The following is a 19,350-nucleotide window of genomic DNA, read 5'->3' on the forward strand; positions in this document are numbered from 1 at the left end:
ACTGGTTTATTAGAGCTGTTGTGGAGGGTATAAACTAATTTCCCAGGGGCTTGAGAACTGGCGTGAATGGACTCTGGTTAGGACAGATGGTAAAGAAAGAAAAGATGGCATGCAGTCACACTGTCAGGAAGAGTGAGCAGATGATAGGACATAACTGCAGCCAGCAGAGGAATGTAGAATCAATTAAGGGTAGCAAATACAGTGCTCAAAGTGTTATATTTCAATGCACAGAGTATAAGAAATAAGATAGATAATCTTATTGCCCTATTACGGATTGTCTTTTACGGATTGTCATCATCACGGAATCACGGCTGAAAAAGCCGTGAAAAAGTTGGGAGCTAAATGCCCAAGTTAAACATATCAGAGCGACAGGAAGGTAGGCAATGGGGATGGCATGGATCTGCTGGTAAAAAAAAAAGGTATCAAATCAGTAGAAAAATGTGCCATAGGATCGGAAGATGTTCAATCATTGTGAGTTGAGTTTAAAAAAAACTGCAAGTGTAAAAGGGCGTTGACGCAGTTATAACCAGTTCGTCAACAGTTGTTTGGATGTGGACCACAGATTATAACTGGAAATAGAAAAGGCATGTCAAACGGGCAATGTTATTGGAGATTTCATGGGACATTTCAACATAAAGTTCGTTTGGGAAAATCAGTTTGGAAATAGATCTCAGGAGAGAGAGCGCTTTCAATGCCTAAGAGATGGCTTTTTAGAGCAGTTTGTCGTTGAGCCTACCAGGGAATCAGCTATGCTGGATTGTGTGTGTTTTTTTTTACTGAACAGGAGGCAATTAGGGAGCACAAGGTAAAGAAATCCCTAAGGAGGCAGTGAACACAGTATCATTGAATTGAAATTGGACAGGGAGAGAGTACAGTCTGACATTGCAGTGTTTCAGTGGTGTAAAGGTAGTAACAGTGGTATGAGAGCGAAGTTGGCTAAAGTAAATTGGAAGGAGATGCAGGCAGAGATGACAGCAGAGCAGCTATGGTAAGAGTTTCTGAGAAAGAATAAGGGAGGTACAGCGTAAATGTATTCCAGAAACAAATAAATACTCAAATGGCTAAATAGTACAACTTGGCTGACAAAGAGGTCAAAGCTAATGTAAAACCAAAAGGGAAGGCATACAACATAGCAGAATTAGTCAGAATACAGAGGAATGGGAAGCTTCTAACTCCTTACAGAGAGCAACCTAAAGCGGATAAAGATTAAATATCAAGTCAAGTCAAGTCTCTTTTATTGTCGTATCGACCAGAACTGCTGGTACAGTACTTAGTAAAACGAGACAACGCTTTTCAGGACCATGGTGTTACATGGCACAGTACAAAAACTAGACTGAACTATGTAAAAATAACAACACAGAGAAAGCTACACTGGACTACAAACCTACACAGGACTGCATAAAGGGCACAAAAGCGTGCATGCATTACAATAAATAATAAACAGGACAATAAGCCAAGGTGTCAATCCAGGCTCTGGGCATTGAGGGGTCTAATAGCTTCGGGGAAGAAACTGTTACATAGTCTGGTCGTGAGAGCCCGAATGCTTCGGAGCAGTTTCCCAGATAATGACTTGTTGACGACGGCAGACGGGAAACCACGGTTCTTAAAGAAAGAGGACGCTTTGGATGTCCTGGAACGAAAATCTTCATCCTGGGAACAGATGAGGCGGAGACGGAGGAACTGGGAATAGGGAATAGCATTTTCTGCATTTGGCAGGGTGTGAAGAGGTATAATCAAGGTAGTTATGGGAGTCGGGGGGTTCATAGAAGATGTCAGAAATGTCTCTCTCCAGAGATGGAGACCGAGAGATCGAGAAAAGGGACAGAAGTGTCCGAGATGGGCCGGTGAATTTGAGGGCTGGGTGAAAGTTAGAGACAAAGTCAATGAAATTGACGAGCTCAGCATGGGTGCAGGAAGCAGCACCAATGTAGTTGTCAATGTAGTGAAGGAAAAGTTGGGGAGCACTACCGGTATAGATTTGGAGCATAGACTGTTCCAGGTAACCTACGAAGAGGCAGGCATAGCTGGGGCTGATGCGAGTGCCCATACTTACACCCTTAGTCTGAAGAAAGTGGGAAGAGCCAAAAGAGAAGTTATTGAGTGTGAGTACCAGTTCCGCCAAGCGGAGGAGTGTGGTGGTGTTGGGGAACTGATGAGGTCTATCTTCCGGAATGTAGCGGAGAGTTTTGAGGCCTTCTTGATGGGGAATTGAAGAGTATAAGGATTGGACATCCGTGTTGAAAATGAAACGGTCCGGACCGGGGAACTGGAAGTTATTGAAGAGGTTGGGGCCATGGGATGTATCCCGGATGTAGGTAGGGAGCGACTGATCTATGGGTGACAAAATGGAGTCCAGGTAGGCAGATACAAGTTCGGTGTGGCAGGAGCAGGCCGAAACTATGGGCCTACTAGGAGAGTCAGGTTTATGAATCTTGGGGGTAGGTAAAACCGAGTAGTGCGTGGTGTAGGAACCAATCTTGCCCTTCCTCCAGCCAAGTTTCAGTAATGGCTCAACAACTTAGTTCCACGTACTGATCAATGGTCTAAGTTCATCCCCTTTATTTCTAACACTCCTAGCGTTGAAATAGACACATTTCAACCCCTCTAACTGGCTACATTTCTGTTTAATCCACTGCCTATTCTTCCTCACCAACTCAGAACTGATAGCATCATGTCCTTGTCCTTCCACCCTAATATCTGCACTCACATTCTGATTCCCACCCTCTGCCAAACTAGTTTCAGCCCTCCCCAACAGCTCTAGCAAGCCTACCTGCCAGGATATTAGTCCCTTTCCGGTTCAGGTGCAGCCCGTCCTTTTTGTACATGTCAGAACTACCCCAGAACAGATGCCAATGATCCAGAAATCTGAACGCCTGCCCTCTGCACCAACTCCTCAGCCACGCATTCGTCTGCCATAACTTCCTGTTCCTACCCTCTCAGTCTACTGGCACAGACAGCAATCCCGAAATTACCATTCTTGAAGTCCTGCTTTTTTAACTTCTTTCCTAGCATCCAATAGTACGTCTTCAGGACCTAATCCCCACTCCTGTCTATGTCATTGATTCCCACGTGGGCCACGACATCTGGCTGCTCACCCGCTCTGCTGAGAATTAAGAGAACTCGATCCGAGATATCACAGCCTTAGCACAAGGGAGGCAACAGATCATCCAGGATTCTCGATCTCTCACACAGAACATATTATCTGTCTCCCTAAATATCGAATCCCCTTTCACTACTGCACTCCTCTTTTCCCTGCTTCCTTTCTGATCTGAGGGTCCAGTTCCGGTGCCAGAGATGCGACCACTACAACTTGTCCCTGGTAGCTCGTCCCCACCAACAGTATCCAAAACGGTATACTTATTGTTGATGGGAACGTCACAGGGGTGCACAGCTCTTTCTGCCTATTCCACTTCCCTCTCCTGACAGTCACCAATCTCCTGACTTTTCGGGGTGACTGTCTCCCTGAAACTCCGATCTATTACTGGCATGTCTCCCGAATGATCCGAAGATGATCCAGATCCAGCTCCAGTTCCCTAACTCGGTTTAACAGGAGCTGCAGCAGGATGCACCTCCTGCAGGTGTAGTCGTCAGAGACAATTGTCCTGTCTCTGACTTCACACATCTTGCAATCGTAACACTGGACTGCCCCATCTACAGCCTCCATTACCAACTCTGAAGTTAGTTAAATTAATTGGTTTTAGGAATTTGATCCTACACAATTTTCGGGGTGGGAATTTAAACTGGAGGTGCCAGTGTTTATTTTTCTTTTTATGAGGTCGTCCTGCGAGCTCGATATCAACCCGGCAGGGATGGAGAGCACTCTCGGGAGCGGACTGTCACTGGATAGACTCGGGATCCTCCGTTCTGAGCCCGACGCTGATCTCACTGCGCCTCCAGCTGAACGAAGTGTTTTTAAAGAAACTTACCCTGCCTTACCACACTGGACGCAAGCTCGTCCGCAGCCTCTACTCGCCGAACCGCCGATGCCTCTCCAAATAGACACCTTCAGAAACCTGATCCAATGTGACCTCGGGTGTAGATAAATACAGGAATGGTGGGGGTATGGAGGTCTACGGTCCAGATGCGGGCGGATGGGACCAAGTAGAACAATAGATCGGTGAGTCCGTCAGTACAACTGACAGACCGGACTTCACGGTGAAAGGTCATAGGCTATTCATATAACAGAGGATGTAAACACTATTTTTCCACATATGCAGAAATTAAAAAAAAAATGCAAGAGTGGACATTCGACGCTGAAAATAGGAGGTAGCAATAGGGGACAAAGAAATAGCGTAGAAGGTTAATAAGTGTTTGTCTTTTATATTGAGGGTACCGACAACATTCCAGAAATTCGAGAGGGTCAGAGACGGAAGGGAGTGTAGTTGTTATTTCTAAGGAGAAGTTGATTGGGAAACTGGATGACCAGAAAGGAGATGTCGCCTGGAGCAGATAGGACTACACCGCCGGATTGTGAAAGAGGCAGCTGATGAGATTATCGCGCGTTAGAAATGATCTTTCAAGAATCACTGCTTTCTGGAATGGTTCAGAGGACTAGAAAATTGCAAATGTCATGATACCCTTCTAGACGGCAGGGAAGCAAAAGACAGGACGTTACAGACAGATTAGCATGGTTGTTGTCTTTGGGAAGATGCTGGAGTCAATTATTAAGGTTGAGGTTTCTGGGTGCTTTGGGGCAGCTGTTAAAATATGAAGGACAAAATTCGTTTCCTTAATGGGAAACCTTTGCTGACATATTTGTAGGAATTATTTGAGGAAATACAGGCATAATAGAGAAAGGAGATCCACGGGATGTTGTTTACTTGGATTTTCAGAAGACATTATTCAAGTGCCAATGATAAGGCTGCTAAACAAAATTAGAGCTCACGGTGTTACAGGAAAGATACGAGCACGGACAATATATTGGCGACTGATGGGAGGTTAAGGCTGGGAATAAATATGGCGTTTTCAGTCGCTTGCCGATAACTATTTGTGTTCTGGAGACCGCTTTGTCTTTTACGTTATACATCGAAGTTCTGGATGACGAAATTGATGGTTTTGCATGTGATAGAAAATGAGGTGGAAGGCTTGGTAAAGCAGGCATTTCGTAGAACTACTTGGACAGATTTGGAGAATAGACAGATAGGTGGTAGTTGTAATACGGAGTACGGTAGTGCAGAGTCATACTCTTTGGTAGAAGAAACAAAGCTGTAGACTATTTTCTAAGCGGGGAGCAAATTCATAAAGCAGTAAGCAAATGGACTCGGGAATTCTACAGCAGGACTCCATCAATGTTAAGTTGCAGATTGAGTTGATGAGTAAGGAAGGCAAATGCAGTTGTAGCCTTCATTCCGCTAGGACTAGCATTTAAAAGCACAGATATAATGATGGTGTATCGTAAAACATTGATCAGATTCATTTGGAGGATTGTAGACAAGATTGGGCCCAATTTCTAATAAAGGGTGCGCTGGCACTGTGTGTGGGCTCATTGAGGTTTCATTAGAGTGATCCCGGAATGAAATGGCTTAACTAAGAGAAGTGCTTGGAGACTCTGAGCGTACAACTCGTAAGAATTTAGAACAATGAAGGAGGATCTCATTGAAAACCATCGAAAAAGAAAAGATCAGGTGGATGTGGAGAGGATGTCTGTCCGGTTTCTCTGACACCGACGCTGATGTCCAGCTCAATTGACCCGGGACATAGTGATGCGATCCCGTGAAAAACGTCCTTCTGCCTCCCTAGCTAAGTGGTTGCATTTGCAATGGCGACTGATTAGGGCGGTAGACCAGAAGTACATTGAGGTTTCACTAATCATGTTCCACTGCGGTTTAAGCGGGTCCACTCAGAGACACTTGTGTCCACGTAATTAGAAATTCCTTTATTCCTTCTACCAAACTGTTAATTGTGTCGCCGTCTCCTGATAAAGCTATGGAATAAAGAAAAGAAAACTGTTTATTTTATTGTGCTTCAAATCTCTTGTTGTGAACTCAGGCTGTTCATTGGAAATTCTGTCGGATGAGTGACTCTGGTCATTCTTGACATTCGACTGATCATCTGCCGCCAACACGGAGTGAACTGCTTTCCTATTGAACCGTACATCTTCGGAATTGTCTCTAATCTTGGGGCTCCGTGAGTGTGTGAAGAAATGAGATTATTCCGGAGAGTATCGGCTCTCAATGCTTAAGGTCTCCTCTGTGGACATATCTAGTGACCCTTTGCCGCGCCCCCTCCATCTCTAACGGTACCCTTCTTTAGGCAGGGGCCCCAACCTGCAGGCAGGAGAACGGAGTTGCTTGGATCTCCCTTTCTCAGAGGGCAAAAGAGGCGAAATTGATTAACGAGAGAGGATTCAACGAATCAAAGCACATTTATTATCAAAAGGTATAAATTATACACCTTGAGATACTTCTGCTCATAGGCAGCCACAAGGCAAGAAACTCGAATAAACCAATTTTCAAAAGACCAAAAGCCAATGCGCAGAGAAAGAGAGAGAAAGAAACACACATCGAGCAAACAAGAGAAGCAAGCTCACAGCATCCCAAAATAGATTGGATAACAGATCCGCTCCGGGAACATCCGGAGTAGGCCAAAAGACTCGCTCCCCGGTTTTTACACAAACGTGACAGAAGCACCTCATGGTTCAACCCATTGATGTTTGTCCCGATGAACAGCCCAGAGACAAAGAGAGAAAATACGGAAGGGACACGGTGGAAGTTAAACAGAATGTGTGACACCAGGCCGACTGAAACCGTGTTGATTAAGTAATGCATAATACGTTCATTGCTGACATGTCGGGAACGAGGTCTCCGAATGGGTGGAAGCACAGACAGCAGAAAGGCAATAACAGGATGGGGCAGGGGTGAGGAAACACGGAAAAGAATACAGAGAGACACGGGCAGAGAGGTGCGATAAACATCAACAAAGAGCAGTTATTAAGGAAACTATGAGATGTCAGCAAAGATACGATAAAAAAATGCAAGAAAAGAATGGGAAGAGTCCACAACGGAGCAGGGCAACACCACGTTTAGCCAGTAGCAGAGTGGCGCAGCGGGAGCGCGCTGGGTAAAAGGTCATCATTTCGGTATAAACCATCTATGACTTGTCTAATTTACCGCGGGTTCGCAAATCGAAACATCTGCGCACTCTGTAAACAAACTAGAGTGTTGAATGCAGGGGATATTCATAAAGATTTTGCGTGAGATGGAGAGTTCCGGTATAAACCGAGACTGGATAGAGTGCGGTTGTATCCATGGAGTGCTAGAGGTGACAGAGATCTATGAAGGTCATATCAAATTAGCGGGGCCTTATCAGAATACTTGTAAACTGTCCTGACGTGTGTAAACCTAGACAGCTTCAGATTAGGAACTTCATGAAGATGGCGTTTGAAAATTGGAACCCATGCCTGAATGGCAGGTGGAAGCAGGTACACTCGCAACATTAGAGAATTGTCTGGGCAAGCACCTCGACAATCAAGGCACTGAAGGCAATTGCTCATAAGTGAATTGTTTTTTTTTCTCTGTGGTGAGATTAGATCCTGAATGTCAGCATGGACGTGATGGGTCGAATGGCCTGTTTCAGTGTGGCACGATTCTGTGATTCTATTTTACATTAATTAATCACAGTAAAGGGTTTAATTAAATCATGTCATAGACAGAGGATGTGGATAGTGATCCCACAGATTCTAAATAGACAGAAGTATTGGTGAGTGAACTGACACACTCAGGGTGAACACATCATCCCACATGTTTTGATGTGTTCCAGTTTGTTGCGGGTGTCTGGGTTAGAGTGAGAGCAGCAAGCTGCACTGGTCGGTTCATCGAGAAAATGTGAAAGATGGGAAATCCATCCTTGATCGACTGGCCAGCCCAGGATGAATAATAATCTTGCACTCAATCATGGATTTAAGCAATTTCTGGACTTCGTACACGAGTTAGCAGGGTTAGACCACTTGGCCGATAGAAGTCTGCACTGATCGGGTTCTATGAATTACTTACTTCTGATAGTTTCGATGATAGATAAAAACTCTGCTAACTGCGATCGTAGGAAATCACACCTGCGTCAATTGTCTGGAAGACATCTCTGTTCACCATTATATCACTACTGTTCCATCATTCTGCAGGAGGTTTGGTTCCTCACCCATCTCCAGTCGTGCATGACTGTGGCTCGACCTGCTGTCTGAATCCGGTAGGTCACCCTGATTCTCCACCCTCGTGCAATTCCTGTTATGTCCAGTTAAAGTCTCCATCTTCTGACACATCGGAGATACAAAACTCCCAGTAATTCGCTCGGAATCGGACTGAAGTGAGAAAGATCCCTTCAACATTCGAAGAGCTCCACATCGCTTCTTGCCTGTCGCAGTATAAAACCGGAATATATAAATGATCTGTTGAACAACACGGCGTTAGTTTCGAATGAGAGTTCCTTTCGCTAAACCTTGAAAACAAACGGTGACTGAAAAGCTGGAGGAAACTGAGACACTTCTGTGGGAAGGACACGAATAAACTGACTGCAGTATTGCAGTGAACAAACATCAAGGTAATTCTGCTCACTCTCTTGTGCTCTTTCACGTTTTTGTCATGATGAACCAACAGCGGCTCCTCGTTAGTATAGTGGTTAGTATCCCCGCCTGTCACGCGGGAGACCGGGGTTCAATTCCCCGACGGGGAGATGCTGATTTTACAGCTCTCCTTCAAGAAGAATATTGCCTACAAAAGGCGAATAAAATTGAACAAATAATTTCCCTGGGAGAGTCTGTACCCCTCACCGTTAGTCACGGTTCGTTGTTACACTCAACGACTGAGTCCATCACTCTGGCCACACTAAACCGTGACTTTTGTTGTCAGATATCAACTCCCTCATGGCCTCACCACGTTAGCACAACAACTGACCAGCATTAACTGTCACCCTAGAACTCTTCATTTGTATTATCATCTTTCTTTGGTACGCATAATGACTCCAGGCCCTTGCTGTCCAAAGGGAAATCACACCTTACAAAGAACTTTCTTGCCGAGGTTGACTGCACACTGTCTCTGAACATTCCTTGCTATGTTAACTTGACTTGCTGTAGCTCTTCCCACTTCCCTTCCGTTCTGTAACGGACAACATGGATTGTGGCTGCAGTTGAATTGTCCAGAGAATTCAGGTCTCCTCAGTGATTCTGTCATCGACTATCCTGAAGAGCAGGGTTGTTGATCAATAATGTAGGCAGCCGTGCTTTGGGTCATCACTCCACAGAGTGCTGTCAGTCAAGAAATTCAAACAATGTTTACTATCAGCAACTGGAGTTGCACAAACTTCCTAGCAGGAATTCTAACAGGATTTGCATGGATACAGTTGATGATATTCTCGGATATATCAAAGATGTTTGTGGTTCGTTCCAGGCCAGTGATGGCACAACTACCTCTGCTCACAGCCAACAGAACGATTAATGCTGTTCAGTTTTGAGAGGCGATTCTGCAGCGAGCTGGCGTTTTGTAAGAAATTTCATAGATTTTCAGACCTGAAAGTCAAGCGCTGTTACCCAATTACTGCAACACGAGGGCCATACTGATGCTCTCACGAGCCCGTCTGGTAGGTCCCCAGAACAGGAACTCTACAATCCAGTAACGTTGCTCAGTCTCCTTCATCCTTCAACGCTGGCAGATGGTGTGCATTTGGTACTGCATATGTCAAATTGTAATAACCCCTTGACAGCTTTTGTTCAGACTAGAGAGACCATTTATATGGAAAGGGGATACCCTGGGGCAATCAATACAGTAGGCCTGCCAGTCGACTCTGTACGTGCCATAATCAGAAGTTGTGATATCACTGATGACTTATACGTACTGTTATCTACACCTGAACCCATTACCCCGTAGTTGCAATAACAGCCTTTACCCTCATCCTCATGATGCAGCTTCAAAGATGAGGATTCATGCAGTCCATTACAAGATATTTAATGCCATCGTTCAAAACAGTTCCATTGGGAAGTGTAATTTATCTGGACAGTTGAGTCCAGTGCTCCCTTCACTGCTCTAACATTGTTACCAAAGTAAAAAACGGACTCAATCTTGCCCGAACCTCTTAACCGCCATTTGGCCTCCAGTAGATTATTTTGGTTTCTGGTGAGCTCATACCTGAACGAATGTGCGTGGATAACTTCTCTGACGTCAGCTCTGAACAACCTATGTGCTCACTATCATCGGCTCTCCAACTCGTGTGCTCTGTATTATTTATTTGTTTATTTATGTGTATTTGCAGCGATTGTCGTCTTTTGCTCCTTGATTGTTTCTCAGTCGTTGTATGTGTTTCTTTGATTATATGGTATTTCTTTGTTCTACTGTGTATAATTGCAAGAAAATGAATCTTGAGCTGGCAATGGTGACATACACTGATTTTACTTTGAAATTTATGTATCACATGCTGTTCTTTTTTCCTTTCATGAAGAAAACTATTGGTTTCCTTGTTGTTGCAAAGCAGGATGACCATATTGATGGCGAGTTTGTCGATGAGCAGAGGTTGAATTGACTGCGATTATGCATGCGGAAATTCAGAAGAATGCGAGGAAACCTTAGTGAAACATACAAAATTGTGAAAGGGGTAGACGAGATAGAGGCAGTAAAGTTGTTTCCTCTAGGCTAAAACTGGGGGTCTTAACATCAATATTTGTAGGAATAGATTTAGGATGGAGTAAATAGGAAAAAGGATATAAAAGGGAGTGGTGAATTTGTGATATTCTCTGTGTAATGAAGGAGTGGAAGCTAACTTATTAAATGAATTTACAAGAAATTTACCAGGAAATTTGATGAAGGAAAGGCAGTTGATGTTGTCCTCATGGACATTTGCAAGCCCTTTGACAAGGGCCCACCATGAGTTGCTGTTCAAGAACGTTCACTACCAAGGTGTGGTAGTAAACTGCATTACAGTTTGATTTTGCTGGCTGAGACAACGAATGGTAGCAGATGGTGCTTCTCTGACTGGAGGCTTGTGACGAATGGAGTGATGCAGGAATGGGCGCTGGCTCGGTTGCTGTTTTAAATACATATCAACGATCTGGATTATAATGTGCTAAATATGATCAACAAATTTGCGCATGGCACCAAGACTGGGGGCAGAGTGGACAGCAAGAAAGGTTATCAAAGCTTGCAATGTCATCGGGTACGGCTGTAAACACGCCAGATTGAATTTAATACAGACAGGCATGAAATGTTACGGAGGATTCTGTGAAGAATGCCTTGCTGATACACCCAGGCTTTGAAATTCCCAGGCAGGCCAAACTTGTCCGCAGATTTCAGCCAGCCATTCAGTTCACTGCAGGTCGCCTGAGTGGATGTCGTGTCCCTTAAAGAGCTGTCAAAGAACCTTAGCGAACCTCTTCACTGGCTTTTCTGTTATGGTTGGGATGGCTGTGCCTGCGATGCTGAACCAGAACTTATTCTCCACCTTCCCTTTCCTCAGCACCATAGATTTAGATTTGGCTGGTTTGAAACGCCCCCGGGCCCACTCCACCAGCTTTTCGAGCCCCTGCAGAATCCACCGGCATCCCGTGACTGATTCTGTGGTGATTGTGAGGTCATCCATGAATGCCCTGATGGGTGGTTTCCGTTGAGTGGAATTCATTCTGTGCCCTTTGCACTCTGGTTCAGCAGACTTAGTGAGCATGTTCATGGCTAGGGAGAACAGTGTCACTGAGAAAGTGCATCCTGTAATGATACCGATCTCCACTTTGTGCCAGTTTGATGTAATTGCTCCTGTAGAGACCCTCACCCTGAAGTTGCTGTAATAATCAGCGATGTCTCTGATTCTGCTAGGGGCGTGGTGTTTGATCAGTGTGAGCTGCACCAGCTTGTGCGAATGGAGCCATGTGCATTTGAGATGTAGAGCCACAACACTGGCAGGTTGCCCTTGTTCTCTCTGGCCTCCCCGATGAACTGTTTCACCACACCAGCATGCTCCAGACAGCCCGGCACCCCTGAAATGCCATCCTTCTGGGTTGATGTATCAATATATGTTTTCTTTGCTAGGTAGGTGCACTGCCGATTGGAAATGGCACTGAAGAAGATCTTCGCCTCGACACACAGCAGGGAAATGATGCGGAACTGGTATATCTATGTGGCGTTTTCCTCCTTCGGGATCCACACCGCTTCAGCCACTCTCCACCGTTCTGGGATCTTCATCCTTCTCTTGAAGACTCGCAGCATCTTCCACAGACGCAGCAGGAGTTTGTGCAATTCTTGTACACTTTGTACGAGGTGTTGTTTTTTCCTGGAGCCGAGCTTGCCCTTGCTTTGCGGATGACATCTCTGACTTTCTTTAGTTGCAGCTCTGACATGTCGAACTGCACATCCGGTTCAGGGGATCTATTATGATGTTGCACTCTCCCAACTCCTGCTCTCTTTCAGGATCACTGTAAATCTTGTTCAAATGTTGATCTATGTCTTCCTACGAACAGGCCAGTTTCCCACTGCGCCTCTGCCCCAGCAACTCCTTGGTGAATCTGAAGGGTTTGCCGATAAAGACAGCACGTTTTCGGGCCCTTTCACAACGTCACCTCCGATGCCACTCTGCTCGGGGGAGGGCCTTGATCTTCTTTCGTAGTATGCACTTCAGCTGGGTCAAGCTGATGCGCTCCTGTTCTCCTGCCTCACCGTCAGACTAGGCTGCCCGTCCTCCCTCACTCTCGGGTACCCCTGAGGGTATTTTTCCTTTAGATTCATCATAGCTTTTGTGGCGGTCCTCCTCTCAGAGGACACAGATTGGGCTGCCAGTCCGTTCTGTCCCGGTCGCTGTCTCTTCTGGCTGTCACTGACTCTCCAATCGTCACCACTCTTTTCGTGGTTGTCACGCAGTCTTTGCTGGCTGTCGCTGATGAACTCAGGGTGTAAGCTGTGTACGTATATCTACTGATGCTCTGGGCACACCTTCAGTGATGTCCCTGGAATCATCTGGTGTTTCGGGCATATGATTCATAAATAATGATACTGAATGAAATTGATCAAAATTCTCAGTTGTAATACTCATTTACGTGAACAAAGGATTGTGGGCTGAATACATTTTCGAGGGACAGTACTATAACTTCTCTCGATCCATACATCCCAGATTCTCTCTATGATAATGAAATTAATTACATGGCCTTCATTTCCAGACTAAACATATCCCTACTCGGAAACAATTTGAAACATCCCGTCTTCTCTGTTGATGTGTTCCAAAGTGCTCGTCCACTTCCCCTTTTCTCCACCTTCTGTCCAACATCCAGGGAAACAATTTAGTACTACCACAAAACGCTTTGCTGGACGCATTCAAAAAATTCCATCCCCAATCCTTATACAGAAAGGCAATCCGCTTATAATCTTTCAAGTTTTAAAACTTAAAAGCCTCTCAGCTCTGTTGTCAAACCAATGCCCTCTTGTTTTGAATCACCCCCTTCCTGGGGAAACAACTAAGCCTCACATTATCCATGTCAAGCATGATCTTATATATATATATGTCTCAAATCATTCCTCGATCTACATTCCAGGCCATATGCAACTTTCTTTTAATAAATGCCCCAATTCCAGCAACAACCTGATGAATCTGTCCTGCATTATTTTTATAATTTAATACCAACATTTCTATAGAGGAATGAAGAAATTTATACAGAATTTTCTCAGAAACACCTCAGCCACGTATTACATAACTGCAACAACATTCCGTATTCGTTTATTCACTCAGTGCCCTGATTGATGAAGGCGTTCGGCTGAACCAGATGTTCTTCATTGCGCTATCTACCTGTGACACGCGTTCAGTGAACTGTGCACTTGCACTCCTCGGCCCCTCTGTACCATAACACTCCCCGGGGCTCCAGCCGACACTGTAGAAACCCTACACTGGTTTCATTTCCCACAATGCTGTGCTTCACATGTATCTGGATTGAAGGCCATTGGCGATTCCTCAGCGCACACTGCTAGATCATCCCCTTGCACTTTTATATCGCTACCTACACGACCTACACTGTTACTTATTTTAGTATCATTTGCATACTAAGTACACCTTCTACTTTCACATCCAAACCATTCATAAAGAGCGCAAACAACACATTGAATTGAATTGAATTGAGTTGAATTGAACTGAATTTAATTGACTTTATTTATTGTATCCTTCACATGAGGAGTACGAACCTTTACGCTATGTCTTTGTCTAAATGTGCAATGTGTAATTTATAGTAATTTGTAATTAAAAGAAGGATACTTATGTGAGAATGCTGTCTTGGACTCGACAGCTCAGCATTTAATACCATAGTTCCATCTAGGCTGGACAAGAAGCTCTAAGATCTCGGCCCTGACGCTGCCTTGTGCAGCTGGATCCTGGATTTCCTGTCAGATCATCAGCATTTTGTAAGAGAGGGCTCCCTAAAATCAAACCCTCTGACTCTCAATACAGGAGCCCCTCAGGGCTGCTTACTGAGTCCCCTCCTTTACTTCCTATACACCAATGTTTGTATCGCCACCCACTGCTCCAATATAATAATTAAATTAGCCGACGACACTACATTGTTTGGCCTAATTTCAAACAGTAACAAGGTGGCCTACAGTGAAAAAGTCATTTCTCGGACACAGCGGTGTCAAGAAAACAACCTCTCCCTCAATGTCGCAAAAACAAAGGAGCTGCTTGCGGATTACAGGAGGAATGGAGACGGTCTAAACCCTGTTGCCATCAGTGGATCTGGTGTTGAGAGGTTAAACTGCTTCCAATTCATCGGTATACACATCACTGAGGACCTCACATGGTCTGTGCACACCAGCTGTGTGGTGAAAAAGGTACAACAGCACCACTTTCAACTCAGACGGTTGAGGAAGTTTGGTATGGACACCCAAATCTAAGAACTTTCTACAGTAGCACAGTTGGGAGCATCCCGTCTGGCTGCATCACTGCCTGGTATGGGAACTGTACCTCCCTTAATCGCAGGAGTCTGCAGAGTGTGGTGCAGACAGCCCTGTGCATCTGTATAACCATATAATAATATAACAATTACAGCATGGAAACAGGCCATCTCCGCCCTTCTAGTCCGTGCCGAACGCTTACTCTCGCCTAATCCCACTGACATGCACTCAGTCCATAACTCTCCATTCCTTTCCTGTCTATATACCTATCAAATTCTGCTTTAAATGACAAAATCGAACCTGCCTCTAACATTTCTACTGGAAGCTTATTCAACACAGCTACAACTCTCTGAGTAAAGAAATTCCCCTTCATGTTACCCTTAATCTTGTGCCCACTAAGTCTGAACTCATGTCCTCTTGTTTGAATCTCTCCTACTCCCAATGGAAAGAGCCTATCCACGTCAACTCTCTCTATCCCCCTCATAATTTTAAATACCTCTATCAAGTCCCCCCTCAACATTCTACGCTCCAAAGAATAAAGACGAAACTTGTTCAATCTTTCCCGGGTAACTTAGGTGCTGAAGCACAGGTAACATTCTGGTAAATCTTCTCTGTACTCTCTCTATTTTGTTGACATCGTTCCTATAATTCGGTGACCAGAACTGTACACAATACTCCAAATTCGACCTTACCAATGCGTTGTACAATTTTAAGATTACATCCCAACTCCTATGCTCAATGCTATGAATAATAAAGGTCAACATACCAAAAGCTTTCTTCACCACCCTATCCACATGCGATTCCAGATTCAGGGAACTATGCAGCATTATTCCTAGATCAATCTGTTCTACTGCATTCTTCAATGCCCTACCATTTACCATGTATGTACTATTTGGATTATTCCCAGCAAAATGTAGCACCTCACAATTATCAGCATTAAACTCCATCTGCTATCGCTTAGCCCACTCTTCTAACTGGCCTAAATCTCTCTGCAAACTTTGAAAACCTACTTCATTATCCACAACGCCAACTACCTTAGTATCATCTGCATACTTATCATCTGTAGTTGTGACCCCCCCCCCCATTATTCAGGACGTTTACAAGGACAGGTGTGTATAAACGGCCCGTAGGATCATTGGGGACCCAAGCCTTTCCGACCACAATCTATTCCAGCGGCTAACATCCGGGAAGCGATACCGCAGCATAATAGCTATGTCCAACAGGCTCCAGGGCAGCTTGTTCGCCAGGGCACTAGACTAATAAGCTCGCGCTGATTTAGTGCACACTGTAATATATTGACTGTTCTATTTATTGTAAATTGTTATAAATTACCATGATTGCACATTGCACATTTGGATGGAGACGTAACGTAAAGATTTTTACTCCTCATGTATGTGAAGCATGCAAAAACTAAAGACAATACAATTCAGTTCAGTTCAAATCAAATTCTGTTCCCAGTACTGATCCTCCGGGAACACCTCTGTCCACAGATATCCAGTTAGAGTAACACCCTTCAACCAGTGTTTTCTGTTTGGAATTCAGTTCCCAGCACTGATCATCCTGGAACACCACTGTCCACAGATCTCCAGTTGGAGTAACACCCTTCAAACATTTCTTTCTGTTTGCAATCTCCACCGAGCCTAAATGCTCTGGATGAGACCACCATGAAAGGCCTTGTTGAAAGCTTTTCAAATTCGATCAATACAATATCAACAGTCCGGTCCTCATCAATCAACCATTCTACATAAAATATGTGATCATGCTTGTAAGCTATAACCACACCCACACAAAGCCATGTTGGCTACCCTGAAAAAAATTATATGCCTTTGCCGATGTGAGTTGATTCTATGAGTAAGAATTAATGTAAAGATTAATGCATGAGTCATCCATTTCCTGGATTGACTCTATTGCCTTGTTAAACAGGGAAATAATATTGGCTCATCAAGAGTCCTCTGCAAAAACCTGTGTGTAACATGCTGTAGGGTTTCACTGATAATGTAATGGTTTCTCTGTCTCTGCAACATTTGAGTTATTACTCGAGATAACAGGGTTAAGATTGTTATTCTTTCTTGTAAGCTGGAAGACAGACTTTCGCGGATTTTTGGCAGGGGAGAGATGAGGAGAGAAGACGCGAATGGAGAGATTTGGTAGACCACCGGACGGGTTGGACTTGGAGCGAGGACCCGAAGGGCAGCGACGATCGAAGGAGTTTGATTGTGGACAATCGACTTATCAGTGAACTCCAACTTTGCGCAACAGACTGTTTCATAAGATTAGGCCCTTTTCTTTCTTGTTTTTACTAACCATATATTGAAAGTAAGAACTATAAAGCCTATTCGTTTAAATGCATATTGTGTCTTGTTTGTTATTTTCGTACTGAATTGTAACAGGGGAGACATCGCCCAGCATCCACCCAAACGAGATTTATTCAGTTTTTCCGGGCCGGGGGTTATCACCCCCTATATTAAGCCGCTGGCTAAAGAGAGAGCCACCTGTGCAATTAAAAAGAATCTACAAAGATCTCCATGAAGGCCGCTGAAATCTGCTATCCTGCCTCATTCACTCAGTAATCTCTGATGTATCCCATCCAGTCTGGTGAGAGTCCCAAAGTTCCCAGCAGCTTGCTATAAACATGCCGCAGAATATCCGCGTATCCTCGTGAACTTTCTTTACTGTGTCACTTTCAGTTTGAGGAATATTGACATGAACTAATCATCTGGTGCTTTGCCCAAAACCTCTGGCGCCAGGCATACATTCTGTTCTCTGCCCCTGAGATGTTTTACTTTGCAACCTTCCCTGTGATGACAGAACCCCCCGAGTGGTAACGGCGACGGCCTGGCTTACCCGACGGAGGCAAGGGAACAGAAGGGAGCTTGGTCCAAAGTGAGCAGCAGCACAACCGGGATACACCGGGAAATAGAGAAAGGCAAGCAGACAGAGCGACGGCGCGGGCAAGGCGAATAAGGCGGAACAGCGGTACCAGCGCACACGAGAAAAGCAGGGGAACAAAACGAACCGGACAGAACAGATACAGAGCAGGCCTGCAACCAAGGCACAACAGAATACGGAGCGGGCGAAACAGGGGAAGAGCAGGATTCAGAGTCGGCGGACCAGGTACAGAGCGGGATTCGGAGCCGGCGGACCAGGTACAGAGCGGGATTCGGAGTCGGCGGACCAGGTACAGAGCAGGATTCAGAACGGGCTGACCAGGTACAGAGCAGATTCGGAGCCGGAGGACCAGGTACAGAGCGGGTTAAACCGGCTTCGGAGCAGGACGACCCCCCAACTAGGCTCAAGTCCCCGAACCCCTTATAAACAACTTTCCCCGAATAGGTGACAGGTGTACCTCCTTAAGCCAAGATGCTGCAATAGCTCCGGGTGACAGGAGGTCTGGCTGCAAGGCCCGGAGTCCGGAGTACGCAGAACTGAAGAACACCCGGAATGCGGGCTCCGGACCGGACACTTACAAGCTGTCAGTCTAGACGCGGAGTATTAAGGATTCTGATGGCTTGTTCGAAGAAACTGCTGCACAGTCTGGTCGTGAGTTCCCGAATGGTTCGGTATTTTTTTTTCCAGATGGCAGGAGGGAGAAGATTTTGTATGAGTGGTGTGTTGGGTCATTCACAGTGCCGTTGGATTTACGGATGCAGCGTGTAGTGTAAATGTCTGTAATTGCGGGAAGAGAGACCCCGATGATCTTCTCAGCTGACCTTACTATCCGCTGCAGGGTCCTGTGATCGGATATGGTGCAGTTCCCGAACCAGGCAGTGATGCAGCTGCTCAGGATGCTCTCGGTACATCCTCTGCAGAACGTGTTGAGGACGGGGTGGGAGATGGACTTTTCTCAGCTTTCGTCGAAAGTAGAGATACTGATGTGCTTTCTTAGCTATGGAACTGGTGCTGAGAGACCAGGTGAGATTATCCGTCAGGTGAACACCAAAAAAATCTGTTGCTGTTAACGATCTCTACCGAGGAGCTGTCGATGTTCAGCGGAGAGTGGTCGCTCCGTGCCCTCCTGAAGTCATGAACCATCTCTTTTGTTTTGTTCACATTCAGAGACAGGTTGTTGGCTCTGCACCCGTCCGTTAGCCGCTGCACCCCCTCTAGGTCCGCTGACTCGTCGTTCTTCCTGATGGGACCCACTACGGTCGCCTCATCGGCAAAGTTGATGATTTCGTTCGAGCTGTGTATTGCTGCACAGTCGTGGGTCAGCAGAGTGAACAGCATTGGACTGAGCACACAGCCCTGGGGAGCCTCCGTGCTAAGTGTGATGGTGTTGGAGATGCTGCTCCCGATCCGGACTGACTGAGGTCTCCCAGTCAGCCCACATCTTGTATAAGTCTTTCAAGTCACGGCTCATTCGGCTCCGTCCAAAGAGAAAACTGCTCCCTTCCTCAACATGTCCTCACAAGAACATGCTCTATGTTCAATGTAAATTTACTGTCAATGTGTACATGTGTCACCACATCCTACCCTAAGATTCGTCTTCTTTTTGTCGTTCGCAGTAAGCACACCT

At 45.3% G+C, this 19,350-nt stretch overlaps 1 non-coding gene across 1 annotated transcript; it reads left to right on the top strand.

Annotated features, from left to right (window-relative positions):
* Positions 1 to 8,592: 8,592 nt before the first annotated feature.
* trnad-guc (transfer RNA aspartic acid (anticodon GUC)) lies at positions 8,593 to 8,664 on the top strand. Its single transcript has one exon. It is a non-coding gene; the product is annotated as a tRNA-Asp (tRNA).
* The last annotated feature ends 10,686 nt before the right edge of the window (positions 8,665 to 19,350 follow it).

This window comes from Hemitrygon akajei, chromosome 28, assembly GCF_048418815.1.
Source record: "Hemitrygon akajei chromosome 28, sHemAka1.3, whole genome shotgun sequence".
Classification (NCBI taxonomy): domain Eukaryota; kingdom Metazoa; phylum Chordata; class Chondrichthyes; order Myliobatiformes; family Dasyatidae; genus Hemitrygon; species Hemitrygon akajei.